This window comes from Mugil cephalus, chromosome 22, assembly GCF_022458985.1.
Source record: "Mugil cephalus isolate CIBA_MC_2020 chromosome 22, CIBA_Mcephalus_1.1, whole genome shotgun sequence".
NCBI lineage: Eukaryota > Metazoa > Chordata > Actinopteri > Mugiliformes > Mugilidae > Mugil > Mugil cephalus.
Genome location: NC_061791.1, coordinates 7,815,935 through 7,836,030, shown reverse-complemented (window position 1 = coordinate 7,836,030; position 20,096 = coordinate 7,815,935). Strand labels below are relative to the sequence as shown.

The window sequence follows — 20,096 nt, the reverse complement described above, 5'->3', positions numbered from 1 at the left end:
GAGAGATGTTTTCACACACTTAACCAGTATTATCCTGTCACTGGCAGAAAGGAACCTGACACTGAGGGGATCTACTGACATCTTACATGAGGCCAACAATGTGCGCTTCATAAGAGAAGTAGAACAGATGGCTAAATTTGATCCTGTGTTGAAAGATCATGCATCGACTGCGGAGCAGAGCGTATCACACACTTGGGTAAAAGGAGCACTTCTTCTTCTATCTCCTGAATGCACTGTTCAAGGCTTGTCTGCACTAATTCTTCAGAGACTTGAAGAACTGAACATCCCCTTTGAGGACTGTAGAGGACAATCTCTTGACAACGGTGCAAACGTGAAACTTGGAAATAAAGGCTTATAGACAAGTCTTTCAAAATCCACATGCCTCGTGGAGCCCATATCTTACATCTAGTGGTTTCTGATGTTGGCAAAGTGTCCATGGAGGCTACTTCCAAATGTGGAAAAAAATATACAAACTCCTTCTCAGTTCACTCTTGAGATCGGCGAGTTGTGCCCAGATCCTTGTGTAGCTCTACAGATAGCCTGCACTCTCCATGTCACTGTTGCATCTGCAAAGCAGAGCTTTTCCCAGCTCAAATTAATTAAGAATATCTTGAGATCTTCAATGGCACAAGAAAGACTGAGTGGAGTGGCAGTGCTTAGTATTAACAACAAAGTTGGCCATGAGATTTCTTTCAATCATGTCAGAAATGCCTCCAGAACAGGCAGGAAGCACAAGTTTTAAGCAGTGGGTGGAGTGGTGAGGAAGAATAGAGTAACATAAAAAAAATAGAGGTGAAAACAAACACACGAACACACACCTATAACCAGAATGCCAGAATAAAACCGGAGTTTGCGTTGCTAACGTGGTAGTGTTAAGGGGCTAAGTTAGCATTTTGAGACCGTGTTAAACATGCTGCTGTTACTTGGCTGACAGATTATTTCAGTGTGTCTGTGTTAACAGACTGGTGTTTAGCTGCAGTGATGTTGTCATTTATATTTTAGTTTATTTATTTATATTTCTGTTTGCCGTGTGTGCTATCGTGGAACAGTAGGCTAACCGATTAGCCTCTTCTCTGCTAACTGGTAGAATGTATTATTTAGTGCTCTAATGGCCGTGGTTGTGTTAATCAATCCCAAAATAATGAATCTGCTATTTGAGATTAAAAGAAAACATATGACCTGGAGATCATTCATTGATATTATTTATGTTATCTTAACTTTTCTGATTAGTATTGCTTGTGGAGACACTCACCTTATTTCAGACTGGTAGCGTGATGGTTAGCCTTGTTGTCACGGTGACCACCGTAGCTCTAAACCCAGAGGAAGTCCGGTCAGTGATTACAAAAATCCCCAGTTTAACCATATGTTCACTGTAATTAATCAGTTTGTGTTTGCAGGTTATTTAAATATGTTCCTTTTATACACTTTGAAAGCTATTCATAACCTCGTCTCTCCCTATCTGACCTAAAGTTACCCCACAGCGCCGCTCCACAGCACGCTAACTCAGATCTTCCTCTTCACTATGTTCAGGCGTTAGTGTAAATTAATTTTTTTTAACACAATTCAAGCGAGTTTCTGGCGAGTCCTCTTTAAACCTCAACTTCCCACCGGTTCGTTAGAACTTAAGACCCTAAACGTAGAGCTTTGAGAATATGACAGAGAACCTTCACAGACATTTATTCAGTACTTCTTCCGTTGATCTCTTACCCCCACCCTCCCATAAATATGCACACATTCAGGTTTGCTAGGTGTGCCAACGCGGCCGCCATCTTGGACAGGGGTTCTGACCAACGGTCAGCCTTACGTGAAAATAAACACCAAAACTAAGAACAGGAATACCATTTTACAAGCGAGAAGAGGATATATATTATTTATCTGTTATGGACGTGTTGAATTTGATGTATCGCTTAAGCTAAAATAAATGAAACTATCTTAAGGATAAGAAAACTAAATGTCTTTGTTGGCAAGACATTTAGAAATCTCCCGCTGTATTTAATTGCACAAAGTAGGCCATGTTACTCCTAAATTATCAGTTTCTATCTACATAACGTTAACTGCTAACTAAATTATGTCTGAATTGTAGCCAAGTTACGTAAGCACGCAGAACCTAGCGTTGTTCAGTTGTTTGTCCTTCAAACGTAAAGTGCATTAACTTATAATGAAGCTGCAATCCGCATTATATTTAACCAACCTATATTGTATCACAATTATGTCTGACATTAATAATAAACCAAATGGCGTGAACGTCGGCTGAAAATTCACCGAGTTATGACTTTAATCGCTGGTAGACATCAGCCTCCGTTAGCTACTACAGAAAGTACACACAGCTTCCCCCTGCCCAAGATGGCGGCCGCGTCGTTGACGAATCGTTCCAATGGACAGAGACGCCATCTATGCAATGACGTTTCAAGGTTTATAAACACACACAGAACACTTACAATTTCCAAATGATTTCTTTTATTGTACATTTTCCACACAGTCTGCATCAATCGCAATATAGTGCAACATTTTTTACCAATTTAGACATTCAATTGAACTGTACCCGATTATCAGATTTATCAGGATTTAAACAAACACAACCAGAGGACCTTTATAAAAGTCACCTTGTCCCAGTCACCGTCCTCCGTGCTCTCCTGCTCCTCTCACAGCCGAGCCACGCGTCCTTGGAAGAGGGTGGGGGACACGCACCTGGAAAACGCTCAGACAACAGTCACTACTGCCATCATTGACAATGCAGTGCAACATGAATACCTGCCCGGGTTTTACCTGAACTTCACAATCCGTGAGGTCAGACCTAGAGCTTGGGGAGGTGCGTTTACGTTGGTTCCTCCGGGAGGAAGTCTCAGGAGCGCCCCCTACTGGACGGGGTAGCGTCCAAAAGAAGCGCCGCTGTGAGACAAATAAAGCCCAACCATGAATCATGCGACAAATCACAGTACATGACCTGGGCTACAAGAACACAAGATACACCACATGAGCCATATATAAAGCATCTCTTCACACCTTTTCATGTGTCTTTATTATTAAGTCATTGCTCCTGGAAGGAGAAGTCGGACGAGCCTTCAGACCAGTTCACTCCGGTTACGGGTCAAACGCTTCCTCGAAGTCTCTCTGCTGAAAATCAAGATAGCTCTCATAGTCAGAGTCCAACACCGAGTACACACTTCTCGGCGAGAGACAGTCGCCATACAGATGTGCAAATGTGCCGTGTGAAAGTGAGTGCACGTCGTTTAGTTGCATGTCTTCATACACATTACTCATCAGGTACTGCGTGGTGTTTTCCGGCGCCATTGCCCCGGCTGGATAACTCGGCACACAGGCCTCAACGGGGATTTCCTCGTACCTGGACTCCATTATTTCCTGGTCTTTCTTCTCCTCCTCCTCCTCCTTGTCTGGCGTGACTCTGATGAGTTTTGTCGGCTGTGCTCTCCTTTTTTGCTCCCGTCGTAGATATTTTCGGATGGTCGTTTTCACCGACGGGTCTCGACACCGCCTCACGGCCTCGTCGTCCACCAACACACGGACCAGCTTCCACCGCGGCTTAGATCCAGGTTTCGTGGTTTTCCGCAGACAGTCGGGTTTAATGCGCTTCGCGTTGGTTCTCATCGCTTCCAAACACATCTCCGACCAAAAAAACATATGTAGAAAAAAAAGTTGACACGACGGCCTTCGATTCTTCTATGTGGAGATTTCTTCTACGAAGTTTTCAAAAAAGAAAATCGTAACCTCTTCTGTCAAAAATGCTTTTAAAAAGTATTAATAATAATTGTAAAACTGTATAAACGGTTGTTTAAATTTTTTTCGGAGCTAACGAAATTACGTCCTTTTCCACGTTGCCCTCTCGTAAAAGTAACTGAAAACGCAGGAGTCACGTAGCATTTTGTGAGGAGGAACTCCCACAATCCTTTGCGGTTTCAAAGTAGCTCAATTGCAGTGCTGCCCCCTAACGGTGTGGAGTGCAAAGCACCACACATACACGCTGACGAAATTAAAATATAAAACATAAATAAATATGAAAAACGTACGTCTGTGAAGGTTCTCATTCATCTAGATTATAGTATATCCAAAAGGCGTTTTAAAAAAGACATGTTGGTGGGAAGGTGAGGTTTAAATAAGAAACTCTCAGAGTTAGTTTCACCAGTTTCTGGTTCTTACAGAAACAAGTCAAGCAAGTTTCAAATCCAACTTCAAGTCCAGTTGCCTTTTTTCAAAAGTGTCCTTTTGAATATAAAAAAAAGGTATTTAAGTGATAATTAACGAATAGATTGGTCACTTGAAAAATGTTGTAAAAAAATAAGAATAAAAAGGAAATTTTAAGAGTGACTGAATTAAATATACCTTCTATAATAAGCTAAAATTTAAACACAACTGGTTACCAGTTTCATGCCTGTTTAACATTTGGTGTGTATTTAATTTAGTCTTTTTTATCCTCATGCATCTTGAAAATATTGACACTGCTGTTCATGCCCAATGCACTTTGTATCAGATGGACACAAGTTTATTTAATAATTTTTAAATGTTCATATATTTATTTATAATTTATGATTTATTTATTTTTACATTATTTTGATGCTTCAATTTTGTCATGTAAAATCAATTATATTAATCAATTATATTATTACTTATTAAATTATATATTTTTCATAGTGATTCATTGATTTGTCCATTTGAAATCATGAATAAATCATTTTCTATAATCAAGACAATAAACACTCTTGATTATTGATTCTCATCCAAGCGACCCTGTCTGTCCTCGTCATTCAGCATAAGAACAGAGCTCTGTTTGTGCAACATATTGCAGATGCCGTCGTTATTTTATGTACACGGCCTCTTTGCTGCGTTACATAAACCTTTCACACCATTGAAAATCATGGCAACTAAATCTCGACCTCCTCCCGAAGCCACATGGTGGAGGAAACACCGTTTAGACTACAAACAGTGGAGGTAAAAGAGGAGCTGTTGGCGCATATGCGTGTGTTCCACTAGATGGCAGACTCTAACATGGATTGTGACGGACACATTTCTTTTTTAAGTTACACCAGAGGGCAGCATGTAAAGGCCAGTGTACAGTAAAGGCCTCATTGTGTTGTAAGAGCACATGCTCTCTTGAGGACGTGCACTTCTGAGGCTCTGAGTGTCTTTGAACAAGGGACGACCCACACAGTCCCAAAACGCACTTCAAATTTCAATTGCTTTAATCAAATCTTTTTCATTAGTTTATTAAAAGTCCACGTTCTTAATACCCACATCTTCCTTTGTGTGTGTGTGTGTGTGTGTGTGTGTGACTTACTTAAATGTTGAGTTCTATTTCCCCTCTCAATTTTTGTCTGCGGTTTCTTTTAAGCCTTTTGTTTTCACTCGAGACTAAAGTTGAAGTCAGCAGTTCGGTTACAATGGGGGCTGAATCGAGGCTGACTTGGCAAAACTTTGGGCCTATATTGACAATTTAAAGAGCAGACTAACAAAATGAATTAAAATAAATAAATAAATAAATAAATCAACAGTATGCTAGTTCGAATAAATCACCCAAAGTCAAACACATTGAAGCTGAGTTTATCAAACCAATCTCTTAGATATCTGCAGAACGAAAAGCCGGTGATGACAAGCCCGACATAAAACAATGAAAATAATCAGGGTGTGAATGTGCTTCTGATAAGGTTTGTTTATGATTTATTTGAGATTAAACTGCATTCCTTATACGCGATAAACCATCCGACCAGCATATTTAGGTGTTTTTTTGTTTTGTTTTTTGTGTAGTGTTTGTAGTACGCCTGTAGATCTTGTGTGTGTGCGTGGGCTGATTTGTGTGAGTGGTATTCACAGGAGCTGGGCACAGTTCAAGTTTCCTCCGCAGTGCAGTGGCTCTCTGGGGGGAGGGAGAGACAGAAAGAGGAAGAGGGAGCAGGACAAAACCGAAAAAAAAGGGATGACACTGGTCTGGGTCGGCCAACCCCTTAAAACACATCACTTACACGAACCACCACCAGCAGCAGCAGCTTCATCAAGCATGAATCATTTCCTGTGACATCCCAGTTGCCGACAGCCTTTATCTGACTGGATATTTCAAAACTTTTCAGATGACCTTGAGTGGGAAAAACGCCTAATAAAAGACTCTGATCCTCCGGTTTTGGTTTACTTTACAACTTCATTGACTTGACGTGGCTTCTCTGTTCCCGTCATTGTCTGCCTGCACGCTGCAAGGGTCATCTCAATGTCAAAATGAATGATTTATATGATATGCTAGCCCCTGAGTCTGGTTGAAAGATTTGTGGTGAGGCTTCAAGAGCAGTATATTGATATGTAATGGGATTACACTGAGAGAGTCACTACGTGCGTCTGTGCATTAGGCAGGAAATGATTGTAATTAATGGTAAAAGTCTGTTTGGCAGCAGTCAGCTTGTAGAAAATAAACAGAGAAGACTGAATTAACATTTGGAAAAAGGGGTTGTATGTTTTATTTCTTTACCAGGGTCATTGGTCAGTATGTCCATCCTATAATTTTTGGCGAGATTGAAATTTAAAATGAGCCCAAAGTTTTTTTTTTTGTTTGTTTGTTTTGTTTTTTGAAAAAAGGCACCTTAAAAGCAAAGAGCATTTGCATCTAAGTGCTTAACATGCTTAACACGTCATGAAAAACATATAAAATACAGATCAACATAAATGTATCAACAAATGAAAAGCTAGTAACACCCAGGGTGACCAGATGAAAAAATAAAAACAGATCAAATTCCATTGAAAGCCCATGAATGAAGATGGGTCTTAAGGTGCTTACTAAAAGCCTCAGAGCCAGAGCTCCTAACAGAAAAGTCCCTGAATGTGGCAGAGCCAACATACCACGCTCTGAGGACCTGAGGGTTCTGCTGGGGAAGTAAGGGGTAAGAAGTTGAAAGATATATGAAGACAACGAGGGATAAACAATCACAAGAATTCTGAAGTGCATCCAAAAATGAACGGGGAACCAGTGTACTGATGCAAGAATGGGGTTTGATGTGGTCTCACTTGTTCAATCCTATTTAGAACTGAGCGGCAGCGTTTTGGAGTAGTTGGATACGGGAGATGGTGGTCTGGGTAATACTAGAGTAGAGGGAGTTGCAGTAGTCCAGCCTGGATGATACTGTATGAATGTGTGATTAACTGTTTTAAGTCGAGAGTGCCTGATTTTTGAAGTTGTTCTGAGGTGAAGGAAACTGGACCCGATAACAGAATTTACATGATTGTTGAAACTTAAGTTATTAATAATAATAATAATAATAATAATAATAATAATAATAATAATAATAAGACACCCAGGATCTTCACATATGGTGTGATATAGGAGGAGAGATGGTCAAGATTCTGGGCAGTAGCAGTAGTATGACGTGGGGGGCCATAGAGTAAGACGTCCGTCTTGTCCTCATTTAGCTGAAGGAAGTTCTGAGCCAACCACTCTTTGATGTCTTCTAAAAAGAATTTTATTCGGGTGATGTCAGTCTGACTTTGAGAAGTGAGGGGGAGTAAGAACTGTGTGTCATCGGCGTAACAATGGAATGAGATGTTGTGCCTTTGGATCATTTTTCCTTGCGTGAGCATATATAGACTGAAGAGAAGGGGACCTAAAACTGAGCCCTGAGCAACCCCACATGTAATATTTGTATAAAGTTTGTTTGTGCTTCATACATTAAATTCATTTGGCTTGTCTTGTGAACTATCCCTCATGATTATTTTTCATACAAAAATGTAGAAAATGATAACTTATTTAACGTTCCTCATGTGAACAGCAGGAGATACACCTTACAGAAACTCTGTGTTGGAGTTTGCTAGGGAAAGTTGGAGGGGGACCCATCAATCATACCACGAACCCTAACCACACTATGGGATCGTCAATAAGGCGATGGAGATAGAAGGTTAGAGGAGGGACATCCAAATTTTATATATTTTTAGAAAACTTCAACACCCAAATTATGAAGTGGTCAGGTTAACATGGGGAAAAGATTTGGGGATAATTAGTGACAAAGAGGTCTGGGAGGAAACAATTAGGTCCTGGTACACCATAGCTCAATACATGCAGACAAGGCTGATAGCATTCAAAATATTGAATAGAAATGATTGGGCCCCAGTAGAAATGTCAAAGTTAAGGCGCAGGGAGAATGATGAGTGCAGGAGATATGAAAAAAGAACCGCTGGACTGCGGTTATCCGATCTATTAACCTCCTCAGACCCTGTGTCCTCATATGGGGACATTAAGTTTTAGGTTTCATTGCAGCTTATTCTGCTTTATTTAAACCCATTGTCCTCATTAGTGGATACTTTAGTCTGCCATCTGGTGGTAGCAAAGGTTAAAAGTTATTTATTTATTCTTATGTTTCTAGGTTGATATGTAAATTTAAGGGCTTAGCAATTTTTGCTAATTAGCAAATACTCATTTTAGGACATTGGGACTTCATTGTTTTCAATTGTGTCATTGCACAGCAATGAACAGTTTTATATTTTGTGACAAGTTGGTGACTTCTATAATATAAATAATGAAATAATTCCAGTGTCCACATATGAGGACACTGTTATTTTATCAAAAACTGCAACTTCCTGTTCAAAGACGATGCTCAGTTTTTATACGCCATAGGCGTATAAATCCCAAATACCTGAAAGAAATTAAAAACCCAATAAAAGCTTGGGTGTCAGGAGGTGAATGATGCACTGAAAACAGTTCTGAAAAGCTCAAAAACCTTCATTATGTTTTCTTTAACTTTCAATAATTGTTGATTCTTTTATTAATTCATGTTGACCCTTGCAAACGCTTCTTCGTAACAGGATGCACGTTTATCTTAAGACACTGGAAGTCAACAGAAAAAAAAAGTTTTAAGGAATGGAGAGATGCACTAAGATAGCCTCTTGAAAAACAACAACTCTTTTGAAAATATGGGCCTCTTATCTGGTCCACAATCCATCTCTCTTCTGTTAATGGCAGCAGGCCTGCCATTGTACTTAATATGCTGTTTTTTCCCCACTTTCGCAATGTTTATTTTTTTGTTATCTTATTCTCTTGCTCTTATTTTATGTACCGCTCTTTGCCCTCCTAATTGCCCTTCAGGGATAAATAAAGTTTTTTCTGATTCTGATCTGGTAATGGTAGGAATGTGTTGATTGTAATGATGCTTACACACACCCTCCATGTAACTGTGTATGATCTGTATATGTTCAGGGAAGAAAAATATGACATGACTATGAATCATTATACGGACAATTTCTTTAAGGGAGTTCACCACTGAATATTACATTCAGAGAATCTTCGCGAACCCTCGTGAACTAAACGACAGTCATGGTTTCTCTGGTGCTCAGTCATTCGTGCTGCGGGAAGGAAAGGAAAAGGTCGGGGCATGTGATGGTCCAGGTGCTGAGTAGTAGTAGTAGTAACAGTGCGGTTCATGTGGTCATGGCTCATCACGCAGAGTCATACACCTGGTGTTCTAGTTGCGTAACCAACAAGCAGGCTTTAAAAAAAAACAACAGTAGTTAGGGTTCAACTGAACCGCCTAAAATCAAGCATGTTTTAATTTGGTTTACTTAAATGAAAGTAAGGCTTTGTAGATTTTTTATTTTTTAAAAAAGCATAGCATATTTAAAGCAGCATTTTTATTTAGCATATTTAAAGAGCTGGAATCAGACTAAAGAAAAGTAATCCATCTCAGTAACTTTTTATTTTAAATATATTTTTTAATTTTTTCCCCACAGCTTGGCCTACGAGACGCGTGACTGTGATAACAACAAACTGAACATTTTTACTGTTTTACACCACTGGCTGGAGAGAAGAAGAAGAAGATTAAGTGAGAAAATAATTGTCAGCCCAGAGCAGATTTAGCGATATTATTTCCTAGTTTATTGTGCCAGGACCAAGACGTACCCAATAAAAAGGGCCTATTCTGTCGGGGCTTGATACTTGTTGCCATGCCAACAGAACATCTCCATCCTTCAGTGTAGGAGCAGGGGGGTGGTGGGGAGGGGTATCATCAGCACCCTTTGTGTAAGCTTCACTGTCTTGTGTGTGTGTGTCCCCTTCTGTTACAGGAATCCTTTTATCAAGAATTACCGAGTCTTATTCAGAAGTTTCACTTGAAGCGAGGAGTCGATACACGCAGTACTCACGGTTACTCCTCAGCCTCATCCGTGGGAGGCTCCTTCTCGTGACATATCTGTGATTTCGAAGCGTGAGAATATTTAACACAAATGGAAAACTAGAAGGTTAAACTAGATGGTTTCTCTAACACCTTCAGTTTATTTCATTCATTTCACTATTTTTTTATTTTATTTATTTATTTGTTTTAGTCAAAGCTACCTTCGCCCGCTGCCCACGGACCACCTGCTGCACCGTTGCATGCTGGGATCTCACAGCCAGACAGACTGAACAGACGATCATTTAAAATAAATAAATAAATAAATGCTTTTGTCATTTATGGCAAAATTTCGGGGTTGGGAGAATTTCTGCATCAAGGGATTCTGGGTGAAGTCTTGTGTTGTTCAACGCTGATATCGTACATTCTGTTCCCGTTCAGGCTTAAATCAGGTGCCTCTGTGTGTGTGTGTGTGTGTGTGTGTGTGCTGCGCTGGTGTGAGACAAATGTAGTCTTAGTGTTCACCTCAATGTGCTGTGACCCTGGCTCTAGCGGGATGTGGCTAATGAGTGCTATAAATATCCTGGAACAGTCCTGGCTGGCTGGCTGCTCACAAGACCACAAACTCGGCGCATGAGCCCACAACCCTTATTCCCCTCCTCAGAAGATGACGAAGAAGAAGAAGAAGATGGAGGGAGAAACCGTTAAATTTTGAACACGCAGGACCCCGCGCCTGCTCTCCCACCCACTCGTCTTTCCACCCACTCGCCACTACTGTGCAAACTCCGCCGTCGTGCCTTCCAGCGCCGGCATTATGAGTCACGGCAGCTAGTGTGGGAGTCAAAAGTTCTCAGACAATAGCCGTGATTGCGTTAGCGACAACAGTAATTTAAAGCGAGGGAGGACGGCTCGGGTGGTTGGAGGAGAAGAAAAATGACAGTGCTCATGTAGGAATAATCGATGGATGCGGACTGCACCCGGGCTGGCCGTTCGCACACACACACAAACAGACACGAGTACACTTGGAAAGAGGGTCGCTCTAATTAGAATGAAAGGCTTTGGCTCGTTGCAGGTGCTTGTTACGCCGGGCTTACAAACAAACTGCAGGGAACCACTTTCAGCCAACTGAATGGATATTAGGTCTTCCCAGCTGCTGATTCTCTCGGTCTCGAGCCCCACATTAAGCCACGGAGCTAAATAAAAACATGACATGATGTATTTGCGTTGGTGCTTCCAGTGCCTCGTTCCTTTACCATCATATGTAAAGATGGATAAAACATCTGCTAGAGTTTTCTGAACTTGAAGCTTGGGGCCATGGGCATCTTGGCATCACCTGACTCCGCCCAACTTCTAACTTATTCAAAAATGGTCAAAGTATAGCAGTGTGAATGGAGCTGCGGTGGGAAGATGTCGCCCAGGAGGCAGCAAGCAACTTGGCTTGATATATATTTTGTTTGCATCAGGCTTTAAACATGATCATTTCTGATGTAAAGTGGGACGTTTTAACTTGAAGGTCTTGTACTTGACCAGAGTCGTATGTTAGAAAGAGTCTGGCCAACTACGGAATGGACCGTTTGAGCTATCCCGCTATGCTAACTGGTTCTGAGCTGGTCACGTGTTTCATGGGCGCCATGTTGGACACATCTAACCAATATTCACCCAAAGAGAAGTGGAAATAACAGAGAACAAAGTTGGATTAAACGTTAAAACATGCCACTATGCTCAGCCTAAGGCTCCAGCACAGGATCAGGAAAACTCCACCCGGGAAAACAAAAACCGAGAAAGTTATGGGAGCAGAAGATTAAAATGAAGGACTGGATGTCGACTGATTTCTCCGTATGATGTGAGGTGACATTGACGTTTGTTAAGATTTTACACAGGGAAAATAAAGTCATACCATCATTAATCTGAACCTTGATCTCAAAAACGTCCACCACCGCTTAACAAATGAATGAAGTTTGAAGTTAACCAAGCCTTATGCTAACCTTATGCTAGCTAGTTATCTAGATTAAAGGCTTGGAAAAGTAAGTAGACACTGGGATATTAAGCAAGGGCCTTTTACATATTGACAGATGTTGGCAATAACATTTATAGGCCCGTTAATGGTGAAAATAAGACATTTATTTCAACATAGCACACCCACCCTACTCGCACTTGTACTTGTCTCACTTTTGGAGCCTCCAGTGGCTATTTAAGGAACTGTAGCTAGTGGTACTTTTGCATTGTCCTAAGCCCTTCTTTTTTAGGCTGTGTCTTGCATGTTGACCAATTGAATTCCTTTTTCACAAGCCACATTTCTTCCAATCGTTGCGGTATTAAAATGGCTTTTTCGGATGGATAAAAGAGGGAAAATTAACTTTTCTCAAGACTTGTGCGTGTCCCAGGAGCTTCAGAAATCAGGCAACATAGATACCTCTTCCAAAAATAACCAGTATTATCTTAAGGAAAGGATGTTTGTTCCTGAAATGTTTAAAACCAACTGCCTAATTTCTGAATGAGTTAGCTGATGCTTGCAATGACCTTCTAGCCATGTCAGTGCATCTGCAATAAATGTCTTCAATGATTTAGGAGATAAGGATGTTTGCACCATTTCATGTGTTTAACACAGCCTGTGATTCATCCAGTGACCACACCAATCACTGTGCAACTAACCACATCCTGAACATTTACAGGTTTGTGCATCTGTATAATTCAGCACTTGAGCGGATCAACACTTGCAGTAATGATTTCAGATTGACTGCATGTTTTGGCTCCATTATTTGAGACCAATGTGACTTCATACCACATCCCCACTCTTGCATTTAGCCTTGAACTCTCAGGCCACTAATCATTTGATCTAAAAGACTTTAAAAAGACATCGTTTCAATCAACAAATGAGGGTTTGTTGGATGATGGAGAACATTATGTGACTAAGATTTGTGGTCAGATTTAAACCAAACTGTGTTGTTTTTGTGTTTTTTTCCTCAGATGACCCAGTCATGACTTGTGCTGCTGTTTTTACAAACATAACGGTTCATATTTAAGCAAACAAATGAAAGGCATTCTTTAATGGGAAATAGTCTTAAGAGATTTTTGAAACATTTCCTGGTTGTAGCTGCTAAAATGGCAGTGTGGTATTTCACCTTGTGATGTGACGTCAACCGTTTAGGAAGTTGTTTTCTATTTTTTTTTTTTATCTGTTCAAAACTAAAAACCCAAAAACAAAAAGTGAAAGGATCAAACTTTGTTACCTTGAATGTAGGCTATAAATATTAGCATAGCATACTTCCGATATGCTAGCTAGCCGGGCTAACATATGCAGAAGTAAAAGGAATTATGGACATTGCATTCATTACGTGGGGTAAAATATGTGTTTCCTGTGTGGGAACCGAGATGCTATGGTATCGGTTTTGCACAAAATAGCCACTGAGGTGCTTTTCTTGCAGACTGCTGACACTGTTTGACCTCACTGTTCAAGAGACTGAGATCTGAGGATTTCCGTAGAAGACTGCGTTACGTTTAAGTACCTTCAGTGGCCTCATTTTTTGTTTGCATCCTCACAAAACGGCTTACACTCCGTACCAACCCTGAAACAGAAGATAGAAAGTTCTGACAGCTACAATCATCCTCAGTTCCTGCAGTTAGGGCAAAAAACAAAAACAAAAGACTTTCTCCAACAGTTATAGGAACCAAGAAAAATGTCCTGCCCTCTGCCTCTGAAAGCACCTATAAAGACATCTGATTACTACCGCTTGCCCACAACGTTTTATAGAAAAACCGAGGCTAAGCATCTTTGTCACGAAACAGACAATAGACTTTTGGTTGAAAATAAAAAAAAGCCGCAATCTTATAAACTCTAGCTAGATAGATTGCTATAAACAAGAAGCCTATTTCTGCAAAATTTAAGTAACAGATACGTTGCAGTTATAAGCTCATGCACAAATAAAAAAGCTCTGTCAATTAAAACGTTCTCATTACAAATAGCCCGTTTGGGATGCATAAAACCACCCTGATGTGCTCCCCAATCTAATTAACATTGAGTGTTCCCTCTTCCCTCTGTTTTTTGTCTGCCCGCAATCTGGCACCAAGCCAGGCCTTTACTCAGGTACAGTCTGTCCACATTCAGGGAGATGGGGGGATACCATTGGTTCAGATAGAACAGGACAACTTGATTGGTCTAGATACACTTTCATTGCTTTTACTGCTGCCACATCCTTCTTTTAGTTTCTGTCTTACCAAAGCAGCAATAAAAGCAGAAACTGCCCAGACGCTTTGACTTTCTGAATGAAACCGAGATGGACACAGATCGAGAAAGAGTAACAGGCAAAAGATGGATGCACTAAAAGATAAAGATAAGCAAGATTAGGGCTAATTTATTTGAATTATTTTTACTGTCACTGTGACAAACTGAGCACCAGCAGTCAATGAGCACTTAGTTTTGGATGGCGTACACTATTAGTCGGGCTTCTACTGGCGGGTTCTCGGACGATTCAACATATTGACCTGGTGGTGAATCAAATCAGTGAGAGGAATCGCTCTGTTGTCACAAATGACAAGATGTTTTACATCTTCATCCAATCAGGACATCGCAATACGCAAATATTTTCACATCTAGAACGAAGAAACTAGCCCCATTTATCAGAAGGATCGAAGAGCCTTCCAGCTAATAGTAGCTCTTCTGGTTTTCTTTTTCTTTTGCGTGACAAATACAAACTAAAGGTAGCGTCGGTGTGGTACGCAGCTTTACACATCATCCATCACCTTTTACATTATCCACCGTCTACATGAATAGACTGATTCCAGAAGCTCAATGGTTTTTAAACCAATAACCCCAAAGATGTGCTGCATACTGCTGTTGGCTAGGCTAGTTAGCTGGTGTCTTCTTGTTGGTTTCTAGGTGGTAGCTGATGTCTAGCCTGTTGGGGTTTTTCCCCCCAGATTGACAGGGCTCCCATATGTGTCTTGCCCTGAATCTTAGCACAAGGGAGAAGTGTTAGTTGATATGTAGTCGCATATCCCATCACCTCTTATCTACTGCTGTTGGCTAGGCTGGTTAGCTGATGTCTCGTTTTTGGTTGCTAGCTGGTAGCTGACTGCTAGCCTGCAGGTCGGTTCTTCAGTTGGACTGGGCTCCTAAATGTGTTTTGCCTCGGATCTTGGCACAAGATGTTTGTTGTGCATTTGCTATAGTGCACAACTTTGCTTATTAGAACCTTCTCGGTTTGAATTATTACCCCAGAATTACAATCGGCTAAATCAGCTCATTTCTAAAGTGACTCAAGTTATACAGCCCCCCCCCCCCCCCCCCTCCTTCTGCTCCATTCAAACGAACCACATGAGCCATCTCCAAATTACCCTCTGTTCCTTGGATAAAATCCCAGAGGCTTTCTGCTTTCCCCCCCTGTTGGCTATGTGATACATTATGGATTGGATGGAAGGAAAAATGGCATGCCACCAGGGACAGAGCTAGACGACAGATGATCGCTCCTCTCTTTGTATATATTTCTTTTGAGAGGAGAAACATCATTTTATTTACTCGAAAAAAGCCTCAATTTGTCCTGTGGGGACCCAGAAGAAATTAGTAATTAGACAAACACTGGGAAAAAAACACTGAGAAGCACACTGAAGTCAGTCTCTCATTGCGTGCCTTCCATTTCAGCATTAACAAACGATATAGAGTTTAGAAAATCACTGCAGACAGTCCTTCAGTTGATACATTTTCCTAATTGAATCTGCGCATCATCTGCTTTATTACTTGGCCATATACCCACACTAGGGAGGGGGCTGGAGTGACGGGCCAATCCTATAGCTTATGGGAGGGCAGCCCCTTGTCCTAATTGGCCCAGGAGGCCTGCTGTTCGATGTAATGAGAGCTGACACCAGGCACCGGTGGGGAAAGCATGTTTGCGTTTGCATGTCCCAAAGGCCGCTCACCGGGCTTATGTCCCCCACCTCTTCCTCCTCTGCGCATTCACAGGGAGCCCGGAGAGCTCAGTGGGCCCGACTGCCCCAAAGCAGCAGAGAGTATTAAATATACATGAATCATTATGCAAAACTAAACAAGAAATGTCACAAAATAAGACATTTTCATCTTCCCAGCAATTTCATAGATGTGTCCATAGAAATGCATTCTGATATTATCTCTTACATGACATCATTAATATACTTCAGATGGGGCGTATTGAGTGGTTTTGCAGCAGCATTTATCACACAATGCCGGTTTGAATAATGCATTTCAGACGTGCATGTAGCAAAATCTGCCCACGTCTTTGCATTTCATTGAAATGTAAAACAGCAAAGATGAGACGCTTAAGTGCAGAGGCGTCTTTAGAAACAGTTAATAACATTTCCACAAAACTGGTCAAGTGACCACTTACACACCGAACACAGGGCCGAGTGATGCGATTAATGAATTATTAAGCCCAGCGGGAGTCGTTTTGTCTTTGGGCCGAGGGGAACACTCTACAGTTCGGAAAGCACACGGCGTCTGTCTTCGTCACACCGGTGAAAACCTTGAGGAGTTCGCTCGCGACATCGCGCTGAGGGATGATTTTAAATAAGCCGAGAACACTGCAGAGACGCAGCAGAAACACCGATTTATCTAGCAACCCCCCCACCCGCCTTCGCTAGCCCTCGCACCGTCTATAAATATCACTCGCATTCAACAGGAGAGGAGGATGAGAGCGGCAGAAAACCTCTGTCAGTTAAACCGGTTACACCGGACCACACTGACCTGATCACGGGAGCGGTAGAAGATGGAAAAAAGTCAGCAACTAAGAGACTAAATGAAATGGATTCTCCGGCTGCACAGAGACCGTGCAAGTCTGAAATAGATGGTCACACTGCCTGCAGAAAATACAATGGCTGCTCTGCACCTTCTGGCTAAGGATCTTAATAAATAAATAAATAAATGACACTCTGAGCAGTAGATGCAACATTTCACATCATGGACATTATTTGGAGCAAATGTAAGTGTAGGAGGATTTAAGTGTGTTGCCCTTCTACTAGTGGGCGCGACTCTTTTATTTTTTACACTTTCACATTCAATCGGGATAAACATTAACGACAAGTGACAAAAGTACAACAACAAGCAGCACAGCAGGGAGGATGGCCGTGCAGAACAACACCTCCATTAATTATTAATTTATTTATTATGATGTGGACCTATGTAAGGAGGGCCTGAGCTACCGAAATAAACTCGCTCTGTAGCCGTTCCGTAGCAATCCGCGTTAATATGATGCGTGTCCTGGAATCGCATGTGCGACCAGTCATTAAAGTGGATAACCGGGCGCGTCCAAACTTTTGACTGGCAGTGTATTTTCTGTTTTTGTGCGTCATGCTTTTGTCATGTCACAGCAGTGAATCACAGTCACAAGGGTTGAGTCAGGTCTGAGTGCAGACGCGGGTAGTTCTGCGCTGACATCACGAGGAGCGAAGCAAAAATCCTAAAATCCTAGAAGTGTGCACCGCTCTCGGGCTGCAAGTGACGACGGATGTGACATCACACACGCAGGAGAGCCGAAGAGTGTGGTGTCTCCTGCCGTCGCCATCTTTGGCAGTGCGTGGAGTGGCGGTGGCTTGGGTGAAGCCGACATGATCTGGTGATGACCTGTGTGGCCATGCGACAGTTTTTCATTAATCATGCATAGCTTTAAGCCTTGCTAGAATTCAATGAGGCATGTACTGTAACGGTACTGTCGCCATAAATAGGAAATCAGTCATACCAGGCAGTACCAATATATCATTTCTGCTGTACAGTTGGAAATTTGAGGAACTGCAGTTTTTGGGCTCATTTTGTCTCGGACCGCTTAAAAAACAGTGGCTGAGAGGAGGGCGAAGGACAAAGATCTGTGCAACACCGGACAATCCCCGTCACCCTCTGTCACACGATGAGCTGTGGCTGACGGGCAGCTCGTTCGGCCGGCGGATCGTCCCACCCCGGTGCAGAACCGAACGCTTCAGACGCCCCTTTGCGACTGCACAACAGCAGCGTGGACGGCACACGGCTCCGACCTCACTGGGCCCATATGTAGCATGCTTACGCTGTCACTTTATCCACGACTGCTGTCACTTTGTGTACTGTACTTTTTGTTGCCTGTTGTCCTATTTAATGTTTTTGGCTGCCTATTTAATTTCTTTATGGTCACGGTTTTTATTTTGACTTGCGCCGCTGTAACATTTGAATATCAACAATGGGAATCAATAAAGTATTATCTTATCTTTTGTTACTGGTATAACCCCACATGACTTTCCGTTTTAATTCTTTTCCTAGTTCCGTTTACTGTAATGTCCCCTTTAATCACGCCGAATCTCACACATTTTAAATGGCAAATACTTCCCTATGAGGGAGTTTCAGCTTGACATCTTACTATGTGGTATGAGGAAACTCTTACCACATAACCTTTCTAGATTCTTTTCCGTGAACCAACATGTATGTTTAATGATTACTACCCAAATGTGCTTTTGGGAATTTTGTGAAGAAAAAACATTTTTTACAAAGAAAAGGCTCCAAGTACAAGGTAAATAGAGGCCAGGGTCTACGCCGCCTCAGAAAGTGACCTTAGGTGCAGGCTGTGCAAAGGCGCCCCTGAAACAATCCAGTATGTAGCAGCAGGGTGTAAGACGCTAGCAGGCGGGGAATACTTGGAACGCCATGGCCAAGTGGCGGGAATAGTGAGCTGAAACATCCGAGTATGAGCTGGAAGTCCCAAGGTCAGAATGGGAGGCACCACAGAAGGTGGTGGAGATACAGACCTAGTCTAAGTGAAAGCAACATCAGGAAAAAGGAACGCGAGAAGCCTGAGAAAAACCCAGGGCTGAAAGGAGATCTAGAAAAGATGTGGAAAGTGAAAGCAACAGTGGTCCCTGCGACCCCCAATCGAATTCAGGCAACATCTGAGATCATTTATGGCAAGAAAAACAATCCTATGCACTGAACTGACGCATTTTTTTTTATTGGGAAGTTGCTTTTAGCGGTCAAACCTCTGTGTGAGCGTCGGTCGCGAATGTGGAAGAATGAGGAGTACATGTGTAAGTGTGTGTTAATGGATGCACCACAGCATTGCTCTGCTACCGTAAGGTTTGTGGCTACCATAAAGCGCCATTAATTTCAGTAGTTGCGGAGACATCCTTTCGGGAGAGTGCCTCGAGCTGGGCGGACTCGTCGGTGCTCGATACTGGAACAAATCTGAACACTAAAAAGCTCAATGCTGCTTCATGCTGCGAAGAAATCGAAAGACATCCAATGCACTTTTAAGAACCAACTAGAAACTCAATGTTTTCTTTACACACAGATATTCTGGAGTTTCGCTGATGATTTAGCTGCTAGAACGCAGACGCCATCAATAAAGCGGTGTCTACGGAAAGACGCCTAGTTTAAAGTTCAGTGTTCGCTTCTGCTTCAAGTCCAAAAACAGGATATGAATGTGGTTAAATGCAAGATGTCAAAGACAAGCAGAGTCGCCTGTTATAAGAGCACCACCTCTGCCAGGAGCAAATAAAAACAAGACATATCCAGACAGCCACTTAGCATCGTTTTAGTCTTTCATTATAGACTTAAAGGAGGCGAGTTTACCGTCCAAAATAGTGTTTAAAGTTGGTTCACTGTCCAGTCACCACTCACAGCAGAGCATGACTCCGTCTGATTCTAGAGCGGTAATAAGAATGAGCCAACAGAAAGAAACCTAGATGATTCATTTGTTATTTAAAGTCCATGACAAAAAAAAAAAAAAAAATGGAATAATAAATTCAGAACATAAACACCAAATCATTCTATCTTGGACGACCATATGACCCGGTTTCTGTTGTTTGAACTGAGTTTGGGAAGACTAATCCACGTTCCAAGCATTATAACCTCCATTAGCTTTGTAACTAACAGCTGGTCGCTAGTGGACGGTCCAAACCCTGGTTGCCTAGGTAACCCCGCTGTACATTTTCCAAGCAAAATAAGCAGTACATCAGAATATTGGGAGCGTACGGATGGAGCTAGCTCGTCTTGCTATCGCCGCTCTCTGACTGAAAAGCTAATAGCAC

The 20,096-nt window shown here is 41.8% G+C and overlaps 1 long non-coding RNA gene across 1 annotated transcript; it reads right to left on the bottom strand.

Annotated features, from left to right (window-relative positions):
• Positions 1–2,440: 2,440 nt before the first annotated feature.
• On the bottom strand, positions 2,441–3,870 carry LOC125000283. The gene is made up of 2 exons (XR_007111311.1): positions 3,004–3,870; positions 2,441–2,889 (listed from the first exon to the last, which is right to left on the bottom strand). It is a non-coding gene; the product is annotated as an uncharacterized LOC125000283 (long non-coding RNA).
• Between the last annotated feature and the right edge of the window lie 16,226 nt (positions 3,871–20,096).